This window comes from Alosa alosa, chromosome 1 (genome assembly GCF_017589495.1).
Source record: "Alosa alosa isolate M-15738 ecotype Scorff River chromosome 1, AALO_Geno_1.1, whole genome shotgun sequence".
NCBI classification, from domain to species: domain Eukaryota; kingdom Metazoa; phylum Chordata; class Actinopteri; order Clupeiformes; family Clupeidae; genus Alosa; species Alosa alosa.
Window position 1 is genome coordinate 37,155,104 of NC_063189.1, and position 16,061 is coordinate 37,171,164.

At 46.3% G+C, this 16,061-nt stretch overlaps 1 long non-coding RNA gene across 1 annotated transcript in view; it reads right to left on the bottom strand.

The window, feature by feature from the left end:
• Positions 1-16,061, bottom strand: part of LOC125284522 — a 37,668-nt gene that overhangs the window by 2,041 nt on the left and 19,566 nt on the right. The window contains exon 3 of the long non-coding RNA XR_007191893.1: positions 14,909-15,074. This is a non-coding gene — a long non-coding RNA (uncharacterized LOC125284522). The remainder of the gene's footprint in view (positions 1-14,908; positions 15,075-16,061) is intronic.

The window sequence follows — 16,061 nt, forward strand, 5'->3', positions numbered from 1 at the left end:
AAAAGAACTCATTATGGCTCGGACAACGTTGCTCGCTACCAAAATGAGTGACTTTACTTGTGCTGTGTGTGTGCGCGTCGTGCAGCCCAGCGCAGCACTGCGAGCTTCCTCCCTCTCCCCTCCACCTCTCCACCGCACCGAGCGCGAGGAGACGGGCCAACACAGCTATTGAGGATTTCCCTAATTGTCGCAGGAAGTTCTTCTCCACGTTTTAAAGTAAATATGGCCAGCGCTGGCCCGGCGGTCAGTGGCGACTGATAAAGCAAGTGTTTTGCTGGTCAGTGAGTGAACCCCGTGCTATAGTGTGTGTCCGAAGGCCAAGTGAGATGCAAAAGGAGCTTGAGAAACAGGAAACTATAAATCAGAGAAGTGCCCCACTGATTGCCCCCGGTGTAATTAAATCACAAAGTCGCCCCACTTTTCTCCGCTGTCACCCTAACCCGATTTCTCGGCCAAAAACTGCCACCCCCCGCCTCCCTTCACAATGAGACTAGCATGGTGTGTATGTTCAAAGCCATGCACACAGTACATGCATACGGACACACTTGCAAGTCATATACAGACTAATACAAGCATGCACACATTTGTGCAAACACACCCAAAAACACACTCACATGCACATGCTTATCCTTACTCAAACACTCTCTCACACACACACACACATAAACTCAGACATTTATGCAATTGTAAACTTAAAGTCTTTTTGAACAAGCTTGCAAATACAGTCACTCGCTCACTAACACACAGTAGGCACACACACACACACTTGCAGCCACCATGGACTGGGTCGCGAGCGTGTGTGTGTGTTCGGCCAGACCCAGGCTGGTTGTGACACACACCAGATCCTGAGCAGGCCTCAGTGTTAATCCACTTAGCTGCATCCCCAGCGCGAGTCTGTGTAGCCGTCGGCTTTTGGTGCGGCCATATGAAAGAGGGGTTAACTGGATTTTGGGATAGATAATTGATGCCCATGTACATGGTTGTTCTTGGAAGAGGACGGGGTTAGTCAGGTTGATAACGTGGTTATCCCGTGGAATAGGGTCTGATTCCTGATAATGTAAAACAGATACAGTGCCATGCGTTACTTAGTTTTTCTCTATTCGATGTTGCGTGAGCCTGTCTGTGAGTCATTGAATTAATAAAATAACATTGTTTTTACCAATTACATCTCAGATAATACCCTGGTTTATGTACAACTATATTTTTCCAGAGCCTTCAGTAACGAATACATTGACTTCATGACAATCACAAAAGCATTGAAACGTTTCAGGCTGTTGGTCATGTGAATTCCCAGCCCCCACCCCAACCCCAAGTCCAAAACAGACAACATGGCTGACTTCCTACCTTTTGAGACAGACAGGCCTGGGTGGCGTGAGGTCATGGGTCACAAGGCTGCCCTTTAAAGGTGATGACTGGGTCAGTAGTGGGCAGATAAGTGGGAGCCATTGGCTGGTCTGGGCAGAGGAAGCCCAGACTGGGGAGATACGCAGAGAAGATGGCATGGGATAAGACGGTGCAATAAAGAGCTCTTCCATTCACAAGCGAAAGCACTTTTTAACCACTTTGCCATGTTTGGGGAATTAAAATATTTGGTAGTCACAAGCATTTAAACAAATGTTAAGAGGCCAATTGAAAAGAGAGCAATTACTGCTTGATCTCCCTCTCATGCCAGTGGATGTGGGTGTTTGGTGGTTTAGCGGTGAATGAGTGGGCTTGAATGGACGGGGTTGTGCTGGTGGTATGCTAACGTCCTTCAGGGATTTTCTCTCTTTGTATCACGGAGTGGGGAGATGAGCTTTGTCTGAGAGATGGAAGGCTAAATATTGTGAGGAGAAATACAAGGTGCTTTAACTGGCATTTTTCTTTCAGTTGTGACAGGCTCAGACAATGATGATCGAGTGGAGGATTAATTTTTTCCAGTCTTAACTGCATTTCTTGAGTTAATTGCTTTTTTTTTCATTGCTGATGTAATCTCTGTCTGCCTGTGAAATTACAGTAATTACTGGTATAAACACTGGGCAACTATAAATGAAATATCCTCTGATTTCAGTTTAAATTAAGTAGTTTGATTTTACAGCTCAATATAAGTTTTACAGTGTAAAGCCTCATTCAAATTGCACTTAACTTTCAATTGTGCTTTATTTGTATGAAATGGAATCTAGATGGAACATAAAATCCATATATGTAAACGCTTTCACACATGAGGGCCTGCTGATGGAAGAGCACATTGTTCTCCCCTCTATTCAAAAATTGGGGCCAACAAATGTTTTGAGGACAATATAAATATGGAAATAATTCTGTGATCAGCAGGCCTAGTTACCAGGGAAATATTTACTCTGGCAGGAGCGTTAATATGGAGAGAGGCACTTTGCCAATCGGACTGCCAGGGTCAGATGGGTTTCAACAATGGCATGGATACAAAGCCCCCGTGCCCATTTTCCTGCCTCACCCAGCATGGTGCAAACCCAGCACTGCCTCTCAAGCGTTACAAAGAAAACAACTGCAGACAGCTACTGAGTTTCTTTTCTTTGTTTTTCTTTCCCTTTTTCTTTCTTTCTTTCTTTTGTTCTTTCTTTCTTTTTTTTTGCAATAAACCAACCCCAAAGTGCAAGAAATATGTCCACACTTAATTTTGAGGGTTGTTTTGTTTTTGTTCTGTCTTGTTTGGTTTGGTTTGTTGGAGTCTTTGAGTAGATGTACACTGGCCTACGCTGCAGCCCCTTTGAAAGGCTTCTCCCATCAGCTGGTCTGATTTCCTCATCATGGTGATAGAGACATCCTGCTCCAGCCCGAGCCTGTGGGGACGCTGTGCGCCGAGTGGGGCGAGCGGCCGATTGAGCCGTCAGACACACAGGGCCCTGGCTTTCATTTGCTGGCAGACGTGCAGCCCTATTCAGAATAAGATGGATCGGCCTGGCCGCTGAGCCTCCAGCTTCACCCCCCTTCCCTCCAATAACTCCAACCCCCCAACACACCACTCACACCAATGATTTATCCATCTCTGTCTGATTGTTTTTTTTTTTTTTTTTTTTCATTTTGGGGTGGGTACATGGCATTTTGCCTTCCTAGTGTCCAGCTTCATGGTGCCGTATGGACAGAGGGAAAGAGACTGCTGGAGAGGAGAGGAGGGGAGAGGAGAGGAGAGGAGAGGAGGGGAGAGGAGAGGAGAGGAGAGGAGAGGAGAGGAGGGGAGAGGAGAGGAGAGGAGAGGAGAGGCCAGGGCTAGTTGTGATGTGGGGGTGGGGGTGAGGGGTGGATGAGAATATGGTTTCGATTTACTTTTCTCCTTTTCTTTTCTTGTACTTTACATCACACAGGCGGTGGGGTGGAGGGAGGGGAGGGGAGGCTGGAATGGGGAAAAAGGTGGAGCTCGGAGGAGGGGAAGATTGTTATTTGATGCCAAGAGTAGGCAGGTGTGCCAGCTTTGAACCAAAAATAAAGCAGAAAGCGGGAAAATGTTAGGGAAGAGAGAGAAGGATGGAGGGAGGCAAGCAAAGTGACAGACAGATAGATAGATGGACAGACACACAGATAGATAGAGTGAGAGGGATTAAGAGAAAAAGATTGAGCGCTGGTGGAATAACAGCCTGGCATATACCCTCATCTTCCCAGACATTTTTACAGTCCTCTTCAAAGATGACTGGGCCCAAAAAACGCCGGGACCTCATTCGGAAATCAATTAGGCGTCCAGGTGATGAGGTGTAGGCCTCTCTCTCGGGCTGACACCCGCTGTCCTGGCGTTATTGTCAGCGCCCGTGAGGCTCACGCCCACCTCCGCGGCCGGGCATCTGGTCTACACATGTGGGCCCTGGGAGTCTGCACCGAGCACCGTCCTGCAGCCGGGCAGCCCCCGCACCCTCGCAGGGTTAATGCCAGCCCCATTACGTTTGGCCTGGATGTCAGCGTGATACGCTGAGGGGACTTTTCACTTAGATAGTGTCACCCATAAAGCTGGGAGAACAAAGGCTGGACCGCGACGCCTATAGAGATTTAAAAAAAGAGAGAGAGAGAGAGTGAGAGAGAGAGAGAGTGAGGATGAGAAAGTCTTTTTTAAACTGAAAATGGTTGCGAGTGCACGTGTTGGAGTGTGGGAGTACAGACTGTTGCAGTAAAGTAAATCGCATACCTTTAGCAAAAAATGAATGATGAATAACTTATGATATTTATTTTTGTGCTTGTCAAATAAATCTGTCAGTGAGACAGACTACAACCTGGAGCCTGGGAGAAAGATAATGGCGATCCGGGTCATGGGGAATGTAAATAGTCTGGAGATGAATGTATGACGTGTGTCTAAGTGTAATGTATTGAGAGTGTATGTCGAAGCATAATGCAAACGGGGAGAGCGCAATCATTTTTAATCATGAGAGAAACCAATTAGGCTCGACGGTGGTGATGGATGTGCAGGGAGCGAGACAGCGTGCGTGGAAAGCACTCATGAATTACAAGCTGGGCTACAAGAGTCAAGTAAACGGAGAGGCACATAGTGGGGCACCCGTTGTTGCTCTTCAGTGGGAGTTTTAGTTTGGGGGATCTCGGAAGATAAGCAATAAATAATCTCCTAGACTCGTTTTCTTTTCCGCCTCTCCTCCTCTCCTCCTTCCCCCTTTCTCTCTCTCTCTTTTTTTCCCCCTTTCCTTTTTTTTTTTCCAGCCGCCGTGGTGAGGTCACTGGCGCTGGCGGTCCGGCAGAGGGCCGGTGTGAGTCCCCTGACGCCGGTGGCCAGCGGCAGGGTGGAATTGTTTAACCCCTGTGGCCTTCGGCCCTGCGCAGGCCTGCAGCAGAGCCAGCAGATTAGGGCCCAGCTAGGTGCCAGCGTTATCTGCGTTAGTGCAGGGAAGGTTACACTACACTAACAGGAATGTCCCTGGTCATGCATGACGAACACCAGCTGCCCTGCACGCAGACCCAAGGCTCGCGGCAGAAGGTTCCACTTAAAAGCCTGGGGCAAGGGAGAGGAGGAGGAGGTGGAGGAGGGTAGTGCTGGTGCTGGGGGTGGGTGTAGGGGTTGGGGGGGGTAGGGGGTGTTTGGAAGGGGGGTCTGTACAGGCGTCTCAGGAGACTCGGTGCTCTAACTAGCCGCTTCCACCTCTGAGGGTGAGTGGACGGGCTCGGCGCGACACCATTGGCTCACGTCGTCTGCCAAAGTGCCGGCCCTAGCAGATGAAATCATTTACCTTTATAACCTCTTGAACTTTTATGGCGCTCTTGCAGACTGGCGCATGGTTATGCTGCACCAGCTATATTTGATATGGTTTATGTCAAGGCCAAGCCGGGTGACTTTTGATCTTTAAGAAGGGACTGCATGTAGAAAATGAATTTAAATATAAGACATATTTATTTATATATGTTATATTAAGCATAGTGGAATCAAACTATTTGCGACTGAAATGCTCTTTGAACTTGATGAGATATCAGCATATTTAGAACTAAATCAAATTCTCACATTTCATGGTTTCATATGTCAGTGCAATGCACAACAACGGACATAAAAACAATATATGAAAACAAACATATATAATTTATACATGGCACAAACACACACACACACACACACACACACACACACACACACACAGACAAACACACACACACACACACTCAGACGGGCTCTAAATGATAGATGCCGGTCGTTTGTCGCAGTTGGCGTGGTCACGTGAGCAGCGACGCTGCGGTGCTTTATTATCCTGTCAGACTGCAGATAATGGGGAAGATTGCTTGTTTAGACTGTGTAGTGCCTCCCTTTAATTCAGGCTGGCTCCACTCTGACACCTTCAAATGGCCATCATCGGAAAATCCACATTTTCCAGAAGGACTAAAAACAACAGGAGCCTTGGCCGAGGGAAATTATCTCCTCTTTAGGCCTAATTACCTCCTCACATTTAATCCTTTCCATTTCAGCCCAGCCTGGACCCTCATTACTGACCGCCGGAGTCACAGACCGCCGTGCAGGAACACAGACCAGTCAAAACCCGGCAAACACCAGCCGAGAGAGACAGAAAGGGTCATGCTTTCAAACCTTTTCACTGAGATAGTGGACACCCTACAAAACAGGCTGTGTCTATTGTTGTGTATTGTTTATTTGTTGTGTGTTGTTTATTGTGTCTTGTTTATTTGTATCAGCGGACATTTGGTGAACGTCCCCAGGGAGTGTGGGAAATAACACACAGCAGCAGTAGCACAGCACAAGGCACGTGAGACATGTTCAGATAGCCATTCGATCTCATCACAGCGTGAGTTTGCAAGCCGGTGGCGGCCAATAGATAATGGAGAATCCAGACCCTCACAAGCTCTGAGCACGGAGGCTCTCAGAGGCTAGTTTCCACGCCGGGCCCGACATAAGGTCAGTTCTGCAGCAGTGTGTAGGGGGAAGGAAATCTCTGTGATCTAATGCACTACCGATCAATCTGGGCCAATAAGTGGAATGGCGATACAGTGCTCCATTGTCAAGGCCCTCAAACGCCAACTTGTTTTCCAGAGGGCTTTTGGAGTCCATCATTCCGGTCCCATAACATCATCCTTTGTGGAAATTGCTAAAACTGACAATTTTCCCCTAGCCTTATAAATCAGACTCAATTTTGAGAAGCTTAAAAAACATTGTGAGCCTTGATCTTCCTCTTTGAGTTATGGCGGGACAAAAAACAATCAGACATTTCTGTCCTCCATAGAACAGCTGTAGAATCTCTGAGGAACTTGAACTCAAAAGGGCAAAAATGATACAAACGCAGCCTTGGTGACAAAACACTATGCTACATATCCACCGAGACAGAAGCCAAAACACTATGCTACATATGCACCGAGACAGAACCCAAACCAGAACCCAAAACACTATGCTACATATCCACCGAGACAGAACCCAAAACACTATGCTACATATCCACCGAGACAGAAGCCAAAACACTATGCTACATATGCACCGAGACAGAACCCAAACCAGAACCCAAAACACTATGCTATATATCCACCGAGACAGAACCCAAAACAGAACCCAAAACACTATGGTACATATCCACTGAGACAGAACCCAAAACACTATGCTACATATCCACCGAGACAGAAGCCAAAACACGATGCTACATATCCACCGAGACAGAACCCAAAACAGAACCCAAAACCCAAAAAAACCCAAAACCCAAAACCCAAAACCCAAAACCCAAAACACTATGCTACATATCCACCGAGACAGAACCCAAAACACTATGCTACATATCCACCGAGACAGAACCCAAAACAGAACCCAAAACACTATGCTACATATCCACTGAGACAGAACCCAAAACACTATGCTACATATCCACCGAGACAGAACCCAAAACACTATGCTACATATCCATTATGCTACAGAACCACCGAACAGAACCCAAAACACTATATATCCACCGCAGAACCCAAAACATATCCATATCCACCGAGACAGAACCCAAAACACTATGCTACATATCCACCGAGACAGAACCCAAAACACTATGTTACATCAGTGGTTCTTAAACTTTTTGTCTGGCGACCCCTGAAAAATCTTTGGCCAAGTCTAGCGACCCCCTTCTCTCCAACAGTCAAAATATATATATGTACTTTACTATAATAGTTTCATTTTGAAAAATGTTGCGAGATAGGCATTGGTGGGGGAGGCAGAAAATGTCTTCTCTTAGAGCAAGGCTATGTTAACACCAAAGGCATTAATGCCAATGGCAGCCTTTGGCAATCTGATTTATTATTTTCCAATGGATAACTACTCATCCAATGTATAACTGATGCTCCTGTGGCAAAACAAGGCTGCATAGTAGTAGTCATTTAACTCATGTACAGCATGTTTGAGATCATTGTAAGAGGGTAGGTAGATATTTGATTTTGCGTAAACAGAATATTCACTTTCAGAGGAGCATTAGCATACTTCTAGGTCTAGTGAATATCCCAGTTTTTATTAAACATGTTTCTTTTAGATTTTTTTGTTAATTCAGACTGCAAATCATTTCGCGACCCCTCCCATATTCTTGCCAACCCCCCTGAGGGTCCTGACCCCCAGTTTAAGAACCACCGTGCTACATAACCACTGAGACAGAACCCAAGAATTCCTCTCATATATTTAGCAGGTTGTTTACAGTGCATCAATCAGAAAGCACAAAGGAGGAGCTAAACACATAATAGTAAACAATAATAGAATAGAATAGCAGACATTCCACATGATATGACCCAGACACACAGAGGCTCATGTTTTAGAGTCATTCATTCTTCATCTTGTGGATGTTCACAGAGCTCATAGATAGTTCTGTGAAGGCAGGGTCCTCGGAGCATGAGGACGTTTGCTGCTGGTGGGTAAGTGGGCCAGATAATCTGGGAGAGATCAGTTTGAGACAAGAAATTGACTTCACACTTAAAGCTAATACCCCTACTGCTACAGCTGAAGCGTCACCACTCTGAGGGATCGCCCTATGAGCCAAATGCCACCTCTACGGTGGAAAAAGAAAGATGGAAAGAGAGAGAGAGAGAGAGAGAGAGAGAGAGAGAGGGAAAGAGAGAGAGAGAGAGAGAGAGAGAGAGGGAGAGAGAGAGAGAGAGGGAGAGAGAGAGAGAGAGAGAGAGAGAGAGAGAGAGGAGAGAGAGAGAGAGAGAGAGGGAGAGAGAGAGAGAGGGAGCATGTAAGAGGGAGAGAAACATGACAGTAAATATGAGCCAATGAGTGGAAAACAGAGTGAGTGGAAAACTGAGAATGACCATGAAAGGGTAACCTCTGATCGAAACGTTTCATCAGTGATATAAACAACAAGTATATAAACACACATTTGTTTTCACTTTGAAGAATATAAAAAGACTAAGTAATCCAGCTCAAAGTCCCAGCCAGTGACAACAGCGACAGCCACACACAGGCTCTCCCCATATCTCTCTCTCTTTCTCTTTCTTTCTCTCTGACATCTCTTTCTCTCTCTCTCTCTCATGGAAGGAAAACACAAACTAAGTGCTTGTGTCATTTCCATGTCAACCTTCATCTCCTTAGAAATGTCTCTACGGACACCGCGTCAGTGATCATCTGGTCAGACCAAGTTTGTGTTTTCCCACAATTATAACCAATTTTATTAATAGCGACCTGTTCCAATTGCCATGACAAACTGACGAGTCATTACGGACTAAAGCATTTCCGAGTTCAGGGGGAATTAGACAGGCTTTTGTATTGTAAGTGACTTCATAATTCAATTATTTTATGAAGAAATAATTACCTGATGACTGTGTTGTAAAATAGCAGGTCTAATGCGTTCAGGCATAACAATGATTGCAAATCGTTGCCTGCTTGGCCTAACAACGTCAAACTTTCAGGAAGGGGGTGAGGAGGTAACTTTGATCAAACTCACATTTACTCTAAGGATTTTGCAACACCTCCGTTTAGCAGAAGTGGTTGTGACAGATGCGTGCTCTCAATGTTTTACATTTAATTGAATAAATGTTTTTGCGGGAGTTGAGAGATGACAACGATGACATGAGGATTTAGAAAGAGAGCTCACAATTTTGACCATGCATAGTGAGAGAGAGAGAGAGGGAGAGAGAAAGAGAGAGAGAGAAAGAGAGCGACGTGGGATTTCTCCTGCACCAATCCATTCCCTGTTCTAATAACACGGCCTCAGCTGGACACTTACAGTAGATGGCAGCTGCTTCCTGTTGCATTGAAACCAAATAAACTGTGTAACATTTGGGAGCTATAACTCTTCTGCTAGTTAACCTTCAAAGCACTACTGCTGCTGGGTGCCCTGTCTGACAGGAGAGGCTTTTATCCCACATACTTTTAAATCGAGCTACATGAGGTGTGTGTGTGTGTGTCTGTGTGTGTGTATGTGCATGCGTGTGTGTGGTTGTGTGTGTGTGTGTGTGTGTGTGTGTGTGTGTGTGTGTGTGTGTGCGTGAGAGAGTATGCATGTGTGTGTATGTGAATGTGTGTGTGTCCAAGCCCCTTACCAGCCAGCTTCCTCCCGACTGCATGTTGCCTTGTCATCATGAGCTGAGAGGTCAAATCAAGGAGGTGGTTGAAATGACCCCAAAGACATTCATGCGTGCCCACAACTACTCATGCATGGAGGTCAACACGGATTCTGTCAGCATGTCGGGATACCCCAAGGTTATGAGAGCAGCACATAGCCTCGCTAATAGGGCCCGGGTGCTGTGGCATCTTTATTGGGTCGAGGCCTGACTGCACACATTCCTCCCTTCAACCATGAAAGAAAGTGTTGCTTTTTCTCACCCACTATTTCATCCCACTAGAACACTTTAGAGAGGAAGAGAGAGAGAGAGAGAGAGAGAGAGAGAGAGAGGAGAGAGAGAGAAAAGGAAAGAGAGGTTAGGGGGACAGACCAGATGTTCACTGCTCCACTGGTATCTAGAGCGCGTCGTTCGTCCACTGCTTGTCTGGAGATAAAGTATGCCTAGTGTGTGTGTGTGTGTGTGTGTGGGGGGGGGGGGGGGTTATTGGGGTGGTGTTTGGGGTCCATTAATAGACAACAAAGCCGGGCAGAGCTCTGGCCTGACGATACGCTCCTGAGATCAATGACGCTGCGCTGCACAGGACTCTCCTCGCAAACCCTAAATCACTTCAAAGCTGCACCAGGCAGGGCTGAGCTGGCCAGGGTGGAGCCGGTGCCCTCGGTCGGCTGGACCAGAGTGACCTTATCTGCTCCAGGAGGCCTGACCTCTGCGGCACAGCCAATTTACTCTTCATGGCCCATATAATAAATTCATAGCAACACTCTGGCCGAGAACCCTTTATGGGCCCGCAACTGATGTCCAGTGAAACCGGCCCCATAAACTGGCCCAGAGGAATGCTAGCTATTCAAGCTAATCTGAGGGTGATGTGTCTTGTCCAGGGCGCTAACGCAGCGGAACGGTTAACAGGGTCCCTAATAGGAGGCCTGTTGTCAACTGTTTTCTGCTTGTTGCCGTTTATGGAGCCGTTCACTTTTTTTGTTGGAGGTCGTGTTTGCTTTGCAGCGCATGTGTGCCGCAGTGTTGCGCGCCGCCACTCTGATGGAGTCAATGGCCTGTCAACCAAGCACAAACTTCCTCCGCAGTGACGTTTAACCCATGTCAAGTGGGCTTTGTAAGTCATAACTGACAGACTGCACAAGAAGACACTGCACATTCACATTGTACATGATCGCATCAAGAGAGTGACAGTTAACTAACCTCATGTTACTTCCCAACAAACAAGCACTTGACTGACTTGTAAATAGCTGACTTGTAATACATCTGTCAACTGAATAGTAAGAGCTGTTAATGATCCATAATACCTCCGCTTTGATCAGAAGACAGGATCTGTATCTGCACAGACTTGTTCAGGGGTCTAGGATGTCACTGTAGAAATGTATTTGTCAGACTGCAATAGCAGAAAAAACTGCTGCATCAAAACCTTTTTGCTTGCCCAGTCTTACAAATACAAAGACAAAGGTAAATTCCATCTCTCTAACCCACACAAACATATTCTCTCTCTTTCTCTCTCTCTCTCTTCTTTCACACACACACACACACACACAGACTAGAACAGGCACCACGCTTCCGTGACATGCACTACCTGCTCCAAGGCCTTAGGAGGTCAAATGTCAGTAACCTGCAGAGGCACCCTGGGTAACATATTCTCTCAAAGGGCAGCTCAATTAGAAACGAGCCGCAGGTAGTGACAGTGATGGTCAGAAGGTCCAGTAACATTTGTGGCTGAAAGAGCTTGAAAACCTGACACATAAGTATTCATGAAGACAACTTTTCGGCAATTTCTCTGTAAAAAAGATCGCAGCTCTCTTCATCATTAACGACAAGGCCTCTCTAGCAGCATGTCTTAATGAGACACAATCAGCCTGAAATTCACCAAGTCAAATAAACGGGCACTTCCTCACTTCAGCTCTCCATCAAAGTCCCCGAGTGAGCGAGCATCAGCGCTGATGCATGCACAGCGCCTTTCCGCCACTCTGCGCCCATGATTGGTGGCGACCGGACCCTGCAAGTCGCCATACAAGAACCCCCCCCCCCCCCCTTCTCCCTATCCATCAGGCCCCAGAGCAGAGCCTGCTGGGAGTTTTAAAAATACACACATCGTTTAAAGATGTGGCCGGCGAGACAAACGATCAATCACCGCAGAGGGCAGAAGGAGCCTCTCTTGCGGCTCAATTTGCTTGCGGCAAGAAGTGCTTTATCATAATTAGCAATCAGTCACCCAGAAATGGAGGAGAGACACAGACTATCACTGCTGCTTAAACAGAGGAGGCCAGAGTCTGGAACCACTGGGACGTGCTCCCAAATGACTAAAGTATGGGTCTGGGCTGGGCTGAATGGGATTGTAATCGCTACTTGGGCATAGTGGGTTGGAAGGCTTTTTTATTTGTTTGTTTGTGCTGGCCGTTTCTGTTTGTTGTCACGTGCAGTGCTAATTGTTGAGCAAGAGAGGAGGGAGAGAGCATTAGAGGGGTGGAGACAATCAAAGACCAAAAAAGAGCGAGAGAGAGAGAGAGAGAGGAGAGAGAGAGCAAGAGAGAGAGAGAAAGAGTGCTGTGGTGTGGCCATGCTGGCTATGATGTTGGCAAACAGGGAGGCAGACAGGGCGCGACCTTTGACCCCTGCCTTGTGCCTTGTCAAACGATCCCTCCTGTGGGGAATAATTACTCCACTGACAGGCCTCTATTTTAAGGTGCTCCAAGGCTTTTGGACCTTCAGATAGTTATAAATAGCACAGGGGCTATTTTCAAAACACACTGGTCTCCAACAAGGCTAAAACAGAACAACATGACCATACACACACACATGTGCACACACACACACACACACACACACACACTCAGAAAAAAGTAGACACTCAGCATCTCAGTACATGCAAATATAAATAGATGCATAGACCAAGTACACACACACACACACACACACACACACACACACACACACACACACACACACACACACACACACACACACATATATATACTCACACAAGCACAGTGAACAGTAAAAACACACCATAAAAAGGCAAACACTGCCATTAAGTTACTCCCTTTTTTTCAGAAGGATTCCTCAGTGATTAGATGCTCGACTTTTTGAGATCTCATTTAAGTGGAGGCAAGTCTAAACTCCAAGTGCAGCATCATATTAATGGCTCTGGGTATCCGCTTTTAGAGTCCCTGAAGAAGAAACCATGCAGACCCATTAGTGAGATCAGCTTGTTTCTTGAACATCCAATAAAAATGGCCGTACAGTTACAGAGTGCGTTCCCTGAACACTAATCAATTTCAGTCAGGGTTCCTCTGATTCCCTGCCAGCTGTTTTCAAAAGTGTTTATTCCCACTAAAAGCCTTGTCTCACACTCATCTAAAATGAAAACTCTCTAACTCTCTCTCTCTCTCTCTCTGTTCTTTTCTTTTCTCTTATTCCTTCACTTTTTGGCTGCACTTTGGTCCATTATTCACCAAATGAGGAATGTTAAATATGATTGCCCACCCCCGGGCCAACGAAAATTTGAGTGGCCAGTGTGGAAAAGAAGTGCCGTCTCCACAGCACAGACCAACGCAGAGAAGGAGTGAATCCCACAGGAACAATCCTTTCCCATCAGAGAGGGAACGTTTATTCACCCTGGGCCTTGTTGTGAGTTCCTGATCCTGACTGTGTTCAGGTGGCTCCTGTCTCACCAGAACCCTCTCTCCTCCTGGAGAAGTCCAAACCAGTGCCCAGAACCCTCTCCCCCTCCTGGAGAAGTCCAAACCAGTGCCCAGAACCCTCTCCTCCTCCTGGAGAAATTCAAACCAGTGCCACCTCAGGGCCTCTGGGCTGATTCATAAAGACAGAGACAAGAGAATTTAATAAATATAAATTAAATGATAAATTATTAAGGATCAATGGCTGTGGAATGTGTGGGTTTTCCAAAAATAAATAAGTATAAGTATATATACTTTTTTGATCCCGTGAGGGAAATTTGGTCTCTGCATTTAACCCAATCGGTGAATTAGTGAAACACAAACAGTACACAGTGAACACACAGTGAGGTGAAGCACACACTAATCCCCGGCGCAGTGAGCTGCCTGCTTTTAACGGGCGGCGGGGAGCAGTGAGGGGTTAGGTGCCTTGCTCAAAAGGCACTTCAGCCGCTGCCACTGGTCGGGGCTCGAACCGGCAACCCTCCGGTTACAAGTCCAGAGTGCTAACCAGTGGGCTACGGCTGCCCCTAAATATTTCTAATGTACTTGTAATAAGAGATTATTAGATAGATAGATAGATAGATAGATAGATACTTTATTGATTATCTATTCAAGAAATTCAAGAAATATGCTATGGATCAATAAGCTGCAGCCTATGCTTGGTCCCTGGTCACGTGTCCACTGTTATTAAGATGAACAAGTACTTAGAACTATGTGCAAGTGTGTGTTTTCACTATAATCTGGTTTAAGATAAACAAACCAACAAGATAAGTTAATTCACTTAGTGACCCTCACTCAACCCTTGGGGCTGTGAGAAATGCCAAGACCACAGGAGCAGGAGTAAGACAGAAAGAAAGAAAGAAAGAGAGAGAGAGAGAGATGGAGTGCCTTCAGGACTTGCTTCGGTGCGCCCTTATTCAGCACAGTCAATGTGAACTAGCCAAGCTCGAAACTTCATTACCCATAATCACATCCAACTCCAGCAGTCAGTCGCCAGCAAACAATGAAAGATAAGGCTATGACAACTACAAAAACTCCCTTTCAAACAAGACAATGAGAGAGAGAGAGAGAGAGAAAAGAGTGAGGGAGAGAAATAGAGAAATAGAGGGAGAGAAGAAGAAGAGACAAGAACATGTGTCATGTAACATTAGTCCCTGAGGAGCTAGATAGATAGATAGCGTAGCCAGAGAGCCAAGGTGTCACAGGTCAGGGGGAGATAGCATTAAAGGCAGATGGCTGAGGCACCTGTTGCTCAGGCTCACCTGGTTGTTGTCTGACTCCCTCGGTGGAGCAGGGGACGAGGCTCCAGGGGTGTGGAGTGGGTGGGGTGGGCATTCTCCATGTTCTTGCCTGAGGGGGTGGGTGGGAGAGGGGCAGCAGCTGCCATTTTAACCCCATTAAGTAGCCCCATGACCAGCAGCACTTTCACTGAGGCAAACAAAGGAGGGGGCTGAGGACAAAGGCAACTAGGACAAAAACATCATTACAGGTACACACACACACACACACACACACACACACACACACACACACCCCACACTGAAAAAAAAAGGTTTCAAAGAGAAACTAACATCAACACATCAACAAGAAATACCAGCAGAAATACCTTGTCTCTACCACACACACACACACAGAGAGAGAGAGAGAGAGAGAGAGAGAGAGAGAGAGAGAGAGAGAGAGAGAGACGGCTATGTCAAACACCTGCGGACCAGGTGGCAGTTCAGCAAAACTCAAAAAAGTTAAGTGAGCGAATGCATGGAATCCATATGTAGAATTTTCTTCTTCGTATTCTCTCCTGTCTTCACATCATTTTGAGTATGTACCACGACTGCAGGGGATTAAATAAAATGAGATCAATCGAACATACAATAGATACAAAATTGGAGGAAGCGGTCCTCACAATTATTGTATTAGAAACACAGAAAACCGCTCATGATAAGCTAAATGAGGACCCAATTTCCCAGCTAGCGCTCTGGTCCAACATCCGACTGTACTTGGCAAAACGTGACTCACAGCCCTCCAGGGACACATTCTGTGGCAAGTCCCGCTCTGTTTGGAGAACCTTGGGAGAGCAAACCATGGTGACACAGAGTCTCTGTCCCTGCAGAACAAAAGGCGGGAGAAGTGAGCGCTTCCCTAAACAATGCTATAGGCAAAGCTAGGGCCCTTTCCCCCTCCTTCTACGATAAAACCGATTGCTTTCTTCTGAAATGACGTACGCGTGTTTACAAGTGGAAAAAGTGAAGGGCCTCAAACTATCAGTGTGTTATCTGTTGTTGCAGACGTATTTGTTCTGTGATAGCACCTTCAAACTGCTCAAGCTAAAAGTAGTGCTTTGGCTTTGGGAGAATGGAGTGAGTGTAATCCTCTTCCCTCGGTGGACAACCTTATCTGTTGTGGTTTATTTTCTCCCAG